Consider the following 14,148-nt stretch of genomic DNA (forward strand, 5'->3'; position numbering starts at 1 on the left):
TATTCTGGAATTTTCCATCAACCCCAGACCTTCTCCACCAGGGTCCGGTATTTCATCCCCAAATAAACCAACTCAACCTGATGGCCTGGAGGCTAAACGCCTCGCCTTAAGACGAAAAGGTTTGTCTGATGCAGTAATTTCCACGATGATGTTGAGTTGAAAGCCTATAACATCTAGAATTTATTTAAGAATCTGGAACACTTTCCTGTCGTATTCAAATAATCACTTTTCTCCAGACATGCCCCAAATTTTACATCTTTTGCAGGCAGGGTTGGATAAAGGTCTCCGACCTGCAATACTCAAAGTGCAGGTTTCAGCTTTTCTGGATGTAAAACTGGTAGACTCCCCACTAATCAAGCGTTTTTTGAAGGGGGCTACGAGAAGTTTGCCCACCTTCCGTTCCATCATTCCACCCTGGGATTTAAACTTGGTCCTCTCAGTCCTGATGGAACCTCCATTTGAACCAGTTGAACAGATTTCTCTAAAACGTCTCACCTACAAATCGTCTTTTCTTGTAGCCATAACGACTGCTAGGAGGATTGGAGAAATCCATGCTTTCTCTTACAAACCCCCATATCTTACGATTCTGGACGACCGCATAATCCTCAGGCATTGTCCTTCCTTCCCAAGGTTGTTTCTAGGTTTCATTGTGAACCGGAAGTTTTGTTACCTTCCTTCTGCCCGTCTCCGACTATTGATAAAGATAAAAAAATTCCACAACCTGGATGTTAGGAGTGTGTTATCTTACCTGAACAGCACCGGTTACTTCAGACGGTCAGATCATCTCTTCTTTCAATATCATGGTCCTAACAAGGGACAGGCAGCCAGCAAATCATCTATAGCAAGATGGATCAGAGATATGATTGCCTTTGCCTATGTCCAGAAGAATCTTCATCCTCCTACCGGAATAAGAGCTCACTCTACTAGGGCTGTGTCATCCTCCTGGGCGGAGTCTACTTCGGTCTCATTAGACCAAATTTGCAGGGCAGCCACGTGGGCAAGCCCTATGACTTTTTTCAATCATTACAAATTGGATATTCTGAAGAACCAAAACTTGTCTTTTGGTCGCAAGGTTCTTTCTGCTGTGGTCCCTCCCTAGAGCTGATTACTCTGCTAATCCTCCTGTTATTGCCGATTACCCTTACCGGTAATTGGTTTTTCCAATAGCCTCCACAACGGCATTGGGATTTTCCCTCCCATTTATTTTCTTTTTTTAAATGATGTAATTTGTTTATGTTTAATACATATTTATTCTTGCATCACTTCTGTGTCCTCTCTTATTGACTGAATAGGTAAGGGGAGGAGGGCTTTTAAAATCATGTGCTTCTGCGTTGTTTCCTGTCCTGGGGGCGGGGACACCCCCCTGTGAGTGCCGTTGTGGAGGCTATTGGAAAAAACAATTACTGGTAAGAATAATTAACCCTTTTCTTCAACTCTACCCACAAGTATTTGATTGGGTTGAGGTGTGGGGGGTAATCCAGCACCTCTACTTCATTGTCATTGAACCATTTCTTTACCAATCTTGAAGTATGCTTCGGGTCATTGTCCTGTTGGAACACTATTTCCTCCTTTTCATACCCAGAGTACTCAAGTGTACGAAATAACTCGTCTTGTAGGATACTCACATATAGCTCAGCATTGAGACCACAATCGATCAGGCTTCCTCCACCGAACAGTTCCACCACCATAAAACCTGACAGTTCCTTCAATTTCTCCATCCGTTAGTCCCCTTTTCCCTTGTTTCTTCCAGACCCATTTGCACCCATCAGAGCCCACTCTATTAACTTTCATCTCATCGCTCCAAATCACCCGTTTCCAATCTTCTTCTGTCCACTGTTTGTACTTTTTTGAAAACTCGAGCCAGTGCTTCTTATGACAATACTGAAGTTGAGGCTTCGTCACCTTTTTTGGGGCCACCATTCCAGGCTTATGTAATGCATTTCGCACAGGGCTTGTATGGACATCTGTGATCTCACTATTACAAAGCATACGAGTCTGCTCCACCACCATGTTTGTCGCGCCAGAACTGATAGATCTTGTGATGAGATGACTTGTTGACTCTGATATTTTGCCTGGATGTTCACCTCTTGGCTTTGGAATGGATGGACGGACTTTATTTCGTATTCTTCCAACTGATATCGAAGACATGATGCAGTTTGTCAATTTTCAAAACATTGTTACCCTTTTGCTCGTCAGTGTATGCTCAGGGGTCTCTATTTAATTATTGATTAATTTGTTTAAATTAAATCTGTATTACTATTACAAAGGGACATAAATACCTACCCCCCCCTCCAAATATGTATGATTTTGTTAGCACTAAGGGAAAACAGATTATCATTAGAAATTAAGAATTTTCAAAGTGGTGAATATAACCGTAAGACTTTCCCTGTCAGAAAATGGGTGATAATAGGACAATAGATGTCATTCAACAGAGAAGCACATTTAGATAAGTTAGACTTTAGGTTTATTGCCATTTAAATAAAACCTTGTGTCGCAAAGCAGCAACCATAATAAAAAACATATGTACATTCAGGCCATTTTGGATAATGTTTTCAACATCTAACAGAAACTATACAATATGAAGTAAAGATTTCCAAGTATGAAGAGTCAAAAGGGTAAACTTCTTCATACAACACTGATGGAAGGATAGTCTTAGATCTGACATCCTGGTTATGTACAGATATGCTGTGCAGTAACAGGAGGATTACCGTAGAGATTTCTCACCTGCAGGAGTCTCCTCCCAGTTACCTGACGTCTCCGTCTCATCTGTATAGTAAGGAAACTGAAAGTTGCAAGGAGTTCCCACGGTTGCCTTGTCTCCCGTCACTTGAATTCTGAACGTTAGAGAGAAGATTTATCCACATCATGAAAATAAAGGAATTTTTCTCCTGTAGACTGGACTATAAAAGGATAAAGATGGAAGGGCTTGAGATAGAGCTGAGATCAACAGCAGAGAGACACAAGAGAACCAAGCAGGTGAGTGTCTTCTCCTGGGTGTATACAGATTAATGGGAGCCAGTACACAGTTTGTGATTTTGGACATCAGATATGGTTTAGTAACTCATCTCAAATTCACAGATTTCCAGAGAGAAGAAAAGGTTTAAGCATTCAGCAGTAAGCACTGACCATGGACATCAGATTGTTGGCTTTGCTGGTTTCTCTGGTTGCAGTGGGTGGACGTCCCCACAGGAGACTGTGCCCTTTGTTCCAGCACTCATCCATGTCTACCTCCGAAGTGAAGTCCCTCAGACATCTGCGAAATGATCAGGTAAGTGTGAAGCACAGTTTTTATTTCCATTATGGTCATTGAATCACATTTCTAGAGTGATATGAGGACATTGCTTTGAGGGTTCATCGCTCCATAGCATCCAGAGGAGCTTCATGAATGGGATGTATGAGCTCCAGATAAGGTTATAATACCTTAAAACCAACTGACCAAGCCCCTAGATGGAGGGGCAGGACCAGGGAGACAATTCTGGTTGTCCACATGTAAACTCATTTTTTTCTTCAACAGCAAAAGAAAATATCCGGTGATGGAGTGAAATGTTATACAACCATGACTGGACACAAGACGTCTATATGTGACCTCAAGGTATGGAAATAAGATTCCAACAAAGCCCCTGTCATATCACCTAACCCTATAGAGGAGAAATGGCATAACCCCTCATATCACATTTATATTCTCTTCTACAGCCAAGTGACCGCCTGATCCTGACCCTGGAACGAGTGTCACTGACGCTGGACGTCCTGACTAATATGTCTACCTCTGACACTGTAACAAATTCAATGAAGGCTTTCCTTAAATTGAGGGACCAGCTAATAATCTGTGTAAGTTCCTTCTTCCTATCCTGTATATCCATCACACTTTGGCCCGTGAAATGGACCAAACATGGTATATATATCCTGTTCTCCTTTACAGAGAGAGTTTCCAGAATACAGTGACCCTGCCTCTGAGCAGCTGGAGCCGTGGCTGAGTCATCTCCAAGATTTCAAAAACAAGGTACGTGTCTTACTGACGCTGCACACTGATAGTTTATGGGATATTGTCTGTGTAAGGAGTAAAATGATGTGGAATTTAATGGAAATATTAAAAGCAATAGGAATATTTTAGGTAGGAAGATAGAGATTAGACTGAAATAGTTAAACTGCTGGGAAGAGGGGGATGCAGCTGCAGGATGTTACTATCAGTGTCTGTCTGAGACTGCCTGCTGTGACAGGGGAGAGGAAGCATCTGGGGAGAGGACAGGTTTTGGAGTTTCCAATCCTATAGGCTGCTTTATTCTGCTGTTGGTTCTGCTGTGTGTTTCTCTTGTTGCTATGACCATCTGGCACAGGATGATGGCACAACTGGACCCTAGAGCTGAGCTGTTAATCACACTACAGTCCTACCCACATTCAGTTACTCAGCATCAGGGGTGGACTGGCCATAGACCCTACAGGGAAATTTCCCGGTGGGCCGATGCCCAGAGGGCCACCTAAACCATCCTCTTAGCCAAAAGCCAGGTACAAAAAGATCTGATGCTCTCAGCCATAAAAAAATAGGCAGTATTTTGTGCTGCACTGTAGTATCTGGGGCCACTTTTAGTTTGTTTTTTTCCAGGGCCACTTTAAGTTCCCAGTCTGCCCCTGCTCAGCATTGTCACCACTTGGTGAAAGACTGTTGTGATCAGTACATAATGAAATATCTCGCTGTCCTCCATTATAGGCCTCCCCTCAATGTGTCCAGGACGCTGTTGTGCTTAACCTTATCTCATTAAGGATACAAAATGTGATGTGTCCAAGTGATCCCTAGACTGTCTCCAAGACGGACTCTTTCTTAACCGTAACCACAAGAATCATCAAGACATCAGTTTCCAGAATTCTGTCACCAAATATTGTTTTGGAAATATGATAAGCTACCTGGAGGTTCACCTGTAACCGTCTACATGACCTTTCATCATTATTTTATTTATTATTGTATTTATAATTATTTTATACATTGTAATATTTCTCTATTTATTCTATATCTAATATATTGTTTTATACAGAGAGGTTTCATCCCTGGAGGATACATTGAGTTTGTTAAATTATATGCTGTTATTTACGAATGCTCCATTAAACAACATTTTAAAATATTCAGTTCTGTTGGGTTTTTTATTTACTTGTCTGATATTTTTTACATTTATCACCAGGAAATTCACTGGCAAACCAGGCCCAGATGTAGGGCTCGCTCAGCTGAATGTAATGATACCTTTCACTTAGCAATCCATTACTTCATTCTGGAGGGGGAAAAAAAGAATTTTCTTACTTTACCAAAATTTTCATGTCCTCTAGTCCATAGGTGGCACAGGTACTCTAGGTGCAACCAGACGGAGAAAGAGGTAAATACACAGTAATGATAAATCTCTTAATCCAGGACCATGGACCCAACAAGGGTACTTTCTCACTAGCGGCAGCCTTCTCCGGCAGGCTGTTCTGACGGGTGAACAGCCTGCTGGATCCGTGCTGCCGCTAGTGCACGCGTGCCGCCGGAGGTTTACTATATATTGACTATAATGGGGGTGGGCCGGAGTTCCGGAGTTCCGGTGGGAGCACGGCAAACATGCGGCCGAAATAAAACTACGACATGTTTTTCTTTTATTTCTTTACATTTTTTGCTTGTATTTTTTTTTACTCTTTTTTTTTTTTGAACAATAGTTTTTATTGAAAATCTAAAATAGTAGGCTACAGTACAAATGTATGTCATACACAATAGGCATAACTTAATCAAAGTTAAAGGAGACAAGCGTATAGATTCTATAGGTAATAGATATAAATACACAGTGTGTGAAAAGGTAGGGTATCAATATGAATGAACTGATCGGGTACATACATAGCGGGATAGAGTGTTATATGCACAAATACATAACTTTGTGGGATACACGTCTTTATAGTCGAATGAAAGCATTAGAAGGTAATTTACAATTGTTATGATTAAGCCACACTTCCCAATTTTTCAAAAACGAGGCTTTAGAGTTCCAAGAAGATGCCCATAAACCTTCATATAAACAGTTGTTGTCCAGTGTTCTAAAAATTCTGTTAATATTAGGGAGGTTACCAGATTTCCAGCAAGCAGCGATTTTTAGTCGAGTAGCGAATATTATGTGACTGGCTATCGACCGTATATGATAGGGGAGATCCATAAGCCCAATAGACAAGAGAGCCATCTTAGATGAAGGTTTAATAGGGCTACCGGCTATAGATGAAATGAACTTAAATACCGAGTTCCATAATTTTCTAACCGTGGGGCAATCCCACCACAAATGCATATATGAGCCTGGTGCGTTTCCGCATCTCCAACACTCTGGGGGTATATCTGGAAATATCCTGTTTAGATAGAGGAGGGGTTCTATACCATCTATAAAGGATTTTTCTTGCCCCTTCTAGATGGTCAGAGCATTTGGATAATTTGGAGACACAAGTAAACGCTTCGTTCCATTCTGAATCTAAGACAAAAGAGCCTAATTCAGAATTCCAAAGATCAAGGATATGTTGTAAGGGGTTCAGACGCGATTCTTTCAGAAGTTGGTAACCCTTTGTGATACCTTCTTCCGAAATCTTGTACATATGTATCCAATCTAGAAGGGAAGAGTTATGTGGGTCAAAGCTAAAAACTTTTGGAGATTACAGTAAGTGTCTTATCCTTAGGTACTTATAGAAATCCGAATTGGGAATGTCGAAGTCTCTGTGAATTTGAGCAAATTCAACAAAAATACCTTCCTTCCACAATTGCCTAATTTCAGAAATGCCCGAGGACACCCAGTTGTCCACACGCAAATCTGGGAGGGCTAATTCGCAAATTTTCAGAGGAGCTGAGGACAAAGAAGTGGGGACTAACTTTTCTATTCTAGCAAGAGAATACCAAGTCTTATAGATTGCTGTCAGGGTTGATAATGGAGAATTAATTTTTAATACCAAAGGCCGCTATGGCAGATAGGTGTATCAGTATATCGTGAGACCCCATTAAGTTTTTTTCCAACAGAACCCATTTTTTGGTGACGTCTTCTTTTATCAAATATCTCAATTGATCAAGTATAGAGGAGGTGTAGTAATGTTTGATGGAGGGGACATTTAGACCGCCTGATTTGAGCGGCTTAAAAAGAATAAGTGCTTTCACTCTAGATTTATATTTACCCTAAATGTGACGATTAACTAAGGATTGTAGTTTAGTTAGATAAAAATTGGGGATAGCAATTGGGATATTACAAAACATATAAAGAATGACCATTTTAAATGCAGCTATTCTCTCTAACCAAGAGAGAGAGTCCATCTTTAGGTTATTTAATGAATCACTAATTTTAATTTTATAGAGGCCAAAAGTTAACCTTAAATTGTTTATTGGTGGGATACGTTAATTGAATGCCCAGGTATGTCAAGGATTCATTAGCCCAAGGGAATTTATATAGATTGGAAATTAAACGTTTGTTAGCCGGAGATAGACCCAAATCAAGCATTTGGGACTTGTTAATATTTATTTGATAAAAGGAAGCTTTGCCGAATTTGGTAATAATGTCACTAGCAGCAGATAGTGCAGATGTTGGGTTTGATGTGATAATTAAAACATCATCCGCGAATAGGCCTATACGATGATCTGTGCTTCTTACCTTTATCCATTTAATGAGTGGGGAAGATCTAATATGGTCCGCAAAAGGTTCCATTGCGAGAGCAAATATCAAGGGATACATGGGGCATCCCTGTCTGGTCCCATTTTTGATGTTGAAAGGAGCTGACAAAAAACTAGACGAGTATATAGAGGCGCTGGGGTTAGAGTACAAAGACATAACTGCGGAGAGGTAGAAATTCCCAAATCCAATTTTTTTTTTATGTTGCATAAATGTAATCGCAATGTATTCTATCGAACGCCTTCTCCGCATCCAGGGAAAGAAGCAGAGAAGGTGTCTGAGTGGCATATGCCACATCCAACAAATCTATGAACCTTCTAGTTCCATCCGACGATTGTCTGTTGGGTACAAAACCAATCAGATCGTTTGAAATTAGAGAAGGTAGAATGCTAGATAATCTTTTTGCCAAGATTTTCGCAAAAATCTTTATATCCGAATTTAATAAAGATATGGGTCTAAAGTTAGCTGGTTTATCTGCAGGTTTGCCGGGTTTTGGAAGGGTTATAATTAATGCGTTTAACATATCTTTTGGAATTGAATTCTGCATTGCTATTAAATTAAAGGCTCTGTTCAGGAAGGGATTTATAATGTGCGAGAAGGTTTTGTAGTATTCATTTGTAAGCCCGTCTGGACCAGGGGATTTATTATTTTTGAGGGAGCGAATTGCCTCAGATATTTCCAATTGTGAGATCCTTGAATTGGGGAATTCACTTTGTGTTGGAGTTAAGGTCGGGAGGGAAATGCCATTAAGAAATTCGTTAATAGATTCAGGAGTAGGTTGAAAAGTTTCGGGGGACTTTTCCAAATTATATAGGTTTGCGTAATAATTGCCAAATTCCTCCGCTATGTGTTTGGGATTAAACAGTTTTTTGCCTTGCGTGTCAAATAAGAAGGGAATTTTTGTCTTGGCTTCTCTTTTTTTAACTCTATTTGCTAAAATCTTTGAGGCTTTATTACCTTGTGAGTAGAGATCTGATTTGATTTTACGTAAGTGAAACTCATGTTTTTCATGGAGGTAAAGATGATGCCTGGCTGTTTTCAATTTGCTGGAGACTTGGATCTAGGGATATTTTAGAAGCTTCTTCTAGGGTCTTAATATCAGATAGTAATGAATCCAGGGTTGTCGTTATGATTTTTTTCTGGAGGGTCGCATGTTTTAATAGTACACCTCTAATAAACGCTTTATGAGCGCTCCATAGTGTAGTGTCTAGTACCAAATTGTTATCATTAGTCTTAAAGTAATCCCTTAGGGAATTTTCTACATCCGTACGAATAGAGGAATTTTGGAGCAAGGAATTATTAAGTCTCCACGGGGAATATACTCTGTTATTGTACATATCATCCAGGGTGAGAATGGTGAACGCATGGTCAGACCAGGTGATATTGGAGATGGAAATCTCCAGCACTTTTTGAAGAAGCCATTTATCCATTACAAATAAATAAATTCTAGAATAGGTATTGTGTGGGTGTGAAAAAAAAGTAAAATCTTTTTCATTGGCATGAAAGACCCTCCAAGTATCATGAAGCCCTTCCTGAAATAAAAAATCCTGAAGGAGAGAATTTTTATGAGACGGAGGGGGTAGTCTATTAATTGAGGAATCGGGGCGCATATTAAAGTCGCCACAAATTAACAATGAACCCTGTTTAGAGTCTTGAGCCAATCTAATAGTACTAGTACGCTTGATAATTTTAATTTGATCAGAGTTAGGGGCATAAAGATTCACTATTGTATATCTAGCGTTATTTATGTCGCATACAATAATAATATATCTACCCTCTTTATCTGACAATACATTGTGACATTGAAAGGCAATGGTATTCTTAAAGCCTATGATAACACCTCTCCTTTTTTTAGTAGCCAGAGAGAAGAAAGTGTGCGGCAAAGAGGGGTGGCAAAATCTGCGGGAGTCCTCCTCGTTAAGGTGAGATTCTTGTATGCAAATAATGTCAGCTCACTGACTCCTCACCTCAGTCCAACATGCGGAGCGCTTAAAGGGGCTGTTGAGACCCTTAACATTTGCTAAAAAGATCTTTATTCCTTTGCTGGCCATTTTAAAGAATCAGAACAAAATGCTAACAGTTCTAACATATAAAGAATAGATATTAGTGCATATGGTAACGAATATAGTACCCAGATGTAATCTGTGTAGAAATGGTGGGGAACGTGGATTTGTTCCTTTGTTTTCAAGCATTTGGGGGTTTAGGAGTAGTCCCCTTGTGCGTAACCTGAAAAAACAATATAACCAAACACAAAAATAAAAAAAAGTAATAGATAACACTAACATAACAAGGGTTTGTCAAAGACCACTAAATTGTGATGTCTGTCACTTAGATTGGAAGGCGGAAAAGTAACAGTGGATTAGGGAATAAGGAACACTTAGGTGAAATATGTGTTCTGAGAGGTAGAGAGATAGGGTGTGGAACCCCGTAAAATTGTGTATAAAATAACACTAAACTTTATGAAGACATAGTTACTGTCCAGAATGAAGGTCACGGAGGTGTTCTTCCTACTTTGGTCCATTCCGGTGTTAGATTAAGTTGATTTCTTCCAGATGGAGATCTGTTGGAGGGAGAGTTCTTTGCTTTGTCTTTGGCGCCCTCTGGTGGTGCAAAGATGTTCCATTTTGTGAGAGTCTCTGCTGCTTCCTGAGGAGAAACTAGAACAAATTATGAGTTTTGGTGTCTCACAATCAGCTTAACAGGGTAACCCTACTTGTAGGGGATATTGTTATCCCGCAGCACTTTAGTATAGGTTTGGAATTCACGCCTCCTGCTTAATGTCGCCGGCGAGAGATCAGTAAATAGAAGGACATTACAAAATCTTTCAGGAATGTCTTTCCTCTTTTTTTGAGCTTCTCTCATCAGGGAATCTTTCAGATGATAGAAATGTATCCTGGCTAGGACGTCCCTGGGAATGGAGTCAGGTAGAGCTTTAGGCTTGGGAACCCGATGTACTCGGTCAATAATTAACTCTGTTCCAGGGGTATCTGGCAGGTATGACTCGATAAGGTCTGAGATATATTCTTGCAGCTGTGAGTCCAAAACGCTTTCAGGAATGTTTCTGAATCTGATATTATTTCTCCTGGAGCGATCTTCCAGATCTTCCAGCGATTTTAAGTTTAATGGCTGCTAGGTCATCTTCAACCAAGTTGTGATTATCTACCAGAGAGTTATGTGCTGTAACAAATCCCTCCATCTTTTCTTCTAGATGTGCAGTTCTTTCTCCTATGGCCACTATGTCTGCATGTATAGTAGTAATTGTCTCTTTAAAATCGCTATGTATGGATCTTTTCAGGTCTGAAAGCATGTCCTGCATTGTGGCCACTGCGATACAAGTGCCCTTGCATGGCGATTTATTAGAGGTATCAAGGGGAGGGTTGTAAGCTTGTTGGTCACTCACCCTTTTTTGTTTCTTAGGTTCTTGTGCTGAAGAAGGGCTGGAGCCTGCTGAGGAGGGAGACCGCTGGTCGCAGGTGTCTGCGGAGGATCGGAACTCTCCCTCCGTGTGGCGGGAATCGGCGCCATTTTGAGAGGTCCCGGTAGCTGGATAAAAGAAAGACGTCATTTTCTGAGGCTGTGCTCCCTTCTTTTTCCCCCTTGTCATCATCGTGCAGGGGCTGCAGGATCGTGCGCTGGCCTGGGGCAGGTGAGTGTGGAAAATAACGCTTGTATAGCGATCGCTATGTGCCGCAGGACGGGGCTCCACACACGGAGCTCAGGCACGATGCGTCCTCTCCTCCCGGCATCGTGGCTCTTGGACAACCCCGTTACATATATATTTGTATTTAATATGTCAAAAGTTTCATGTAATTGAGATAATGCCCCATGAAGTAAGGGACACGTAGGCCCCATTTACCTAACACCAATCTAGCCTTGTTGCCCATAGCAACCAATCACAGAGCAGGTTAAATTTCTTTAGAGCAGTTTAACGAATGAAAGCTGAGCTGTGATTGGTTTCTGTGGGTAACATAGCCAGTATTCCTGTTAGAGATTTTTTATTAATATCAGCAGCAGCTTATAAAGCCAGGAATGGACCCTAAACAGAGGAAACTCTTCCTTTAACAACCCAGTCCTGGCTTTGCAAAAAAAAAAAAAACATCCAATGGTAGGGTGCGCCTATGAAAGGATACTACTGTAAAGCTGGCCACACATTTTGCTGAAAACTAATCCTCTCGACACCTTTCACACACAGCCGAGTATGCATGTGTTCAGAGAGAGGAATAAGCTGACCCTAGACACATCTAGTGCAGAACAAAAGTGTCAGGCAGATTGAAAACCAACAGCCCAATCCTTTACCCCAACATCTGTAATGAGGAGAACGTCAGGACTCCCATACAAATTTGAGTATGTAAAGATAAAAACTGGATTCTGTAGTGGCGCCACCCCAAGGACCACTGCGATGTGGGATTTACCAATCGGACGTTGTTATTGTTACATAAACTAATCGTTTTGGGACTGAAACTGATCTTGTGAATTACTTTACCATAAAAAAAAACAACTGATGAATTTTGTTTCCCTTTAATTCTTCCCTAACGGCATAAAAAAACGACAGCAGGTTGGTCACATGATCACCCAGGCACCATTTTCTTTGGCTTATGCCTGTCCCAGGGGTTTTGATGGCCGTTCCCATTGATTTCTATGGGGTCCATCAGACCATCAAAATGGTCAAAAATAGAATGTGTTCTATTTGTTGACGGCCAGTATTCATAGTCCATTAAAACAACCCACGTGTAAATAAACCCACAGACTTCAATTGTTCTGAAAAAGGTGGTCTATTTTGAGTCCACCACATGAGAGGACCCTCCCTACTTTTTGCTTGCTAACTCCCCATTATTATACTACTGGTTAGGACATAAGAGAAGTGTTGATTTTTAACCTTAATCTGTTTTCCCTTAGTCTAGCACAATTTTACCGCTCAAAGTAGTTTACTTCTTTATAATAAACACAAGGTGGGAGTGTCTTTATATACACTGACGAGTAAAAGGATAACAATATTTTGAACTTTTGACTTTCAGGCTCCATATCTCACCATCCACTACAGCTTCGATCGTGAAACTACCATCAGTTTATAGACACTATCTCATACATAAATTGGACTTGCAACTATTGAGCACATGATCAGTTACACTGATTCTTGTCATGTAACTGCATTGTTACTGTTATGCCCCTTAAATTCTAAATTTTTATAATTTAGTAAATTCCCCTTTGACTTTCAACACTGCCTGAATCCTCCTGGGCATGCTCTCAATCAGATTCAAACTTGTCTCGACCAAAATCTGTTTCCAGATCTCTTCTACACGTTCCCAATGTTGGCACACACTGGTCGACTCACTTGGGTATGAATACAGGTTTTTCTTCAACTCTACCCACAAGTGTTCGATTGGGTTGTGGTCTGGAGACTGTGTGGGCCAATCCAGCACCTCTACTTCTACTTCATTGTCATTGAACCATTTGTTCGCCAATCTTGACGTTTGCTTCTGGTCATTGTCCTGCTGGAACATTATTTTGTCCTTTTCATACCCATAGAACTCGAGTGTACGAAGTAACTCGTCTTGTAGGACACTCACATATAGCTCAGCATTGACACAACCATTGATCCTGGTCAAATATCTAACACCTTTGGCTATAAAACAACCCCTTATGATCAGCCTTCCTCCACCGAACTTGATAGTTCCTTCAATTTCTCGATCCGTTAGCCCCCTCTTTTCCTTGTTTCTTCCAGGCCCATTTGCACCTATCAGAGCCCAGTCTATTGACTTTTCATCTCATTGCTTAAATCACCCATTTCCAATATTCTACTGTCCACTGTTTGTACTTTTTTGCAAACTCGAGCCCACGCTTCTTATGACGATATTGAAGTCAAGACTTTTTCATGTCACCATTCCAGACTTGTGTAATGCACCTTGTACAGTGCTTGCATGCAGGCTCGGACTGGCCCACAGGGGTACAGGTGATTAAGGTGGGCCCCTAGTCTCCAATTCATTGCACAAGTGACACATAACACAGTAGACTTACTGAACTACATATGTATATTCAATGTACAGCACCTCAACCAGCCTACTGTACATCATAGATTATTAAATAAACTCCCCAGTTTATTATTATAGACACGATCAGAGGTGAGATGACTTCTAGGTATAGAGGAAAGATACCAGTGTCCTCTTCTCCCCAGGACTTACCTTCTCAATGTTGCTGCAGGGACCCCCATATTCAATCATCTGCTAGCATCTTGCTACTGTGTGAGCAGGTAATATGTGAATGTATTCATATTCGAACAGTGGGCCCCCAAAATTAATTTTACTGGTGGACCCTAGGCACCCCAGTCTGACACTGCTTGCATGGACTTCTGTGATCTCACTAATACGAAGCATATGAGCCACCTCCACTGCCGTGTTTGTCCTGCCAGAACTGATAGACCTTGCAAAAGGCCGACTTGTTGAATCTGATATTTTGCCTGGATGTCCATCTCTTGGCTTTGAAATGGATGCATGGACTTCATTTTATATTG

The sequence above is a fragment of the Bufo bufo genome, chromosome 8, assembly GCF_905171765.1.
Source record: "Bufo bufo chromosome 8, aBufBuf1.1, whole genome shotgun sequence".
Lineage (NCBI taxonomy): Eukaryota > Metazoa > Chordata > Amphibia > Anura > Bufonidae > Bufo > Bufo bufo.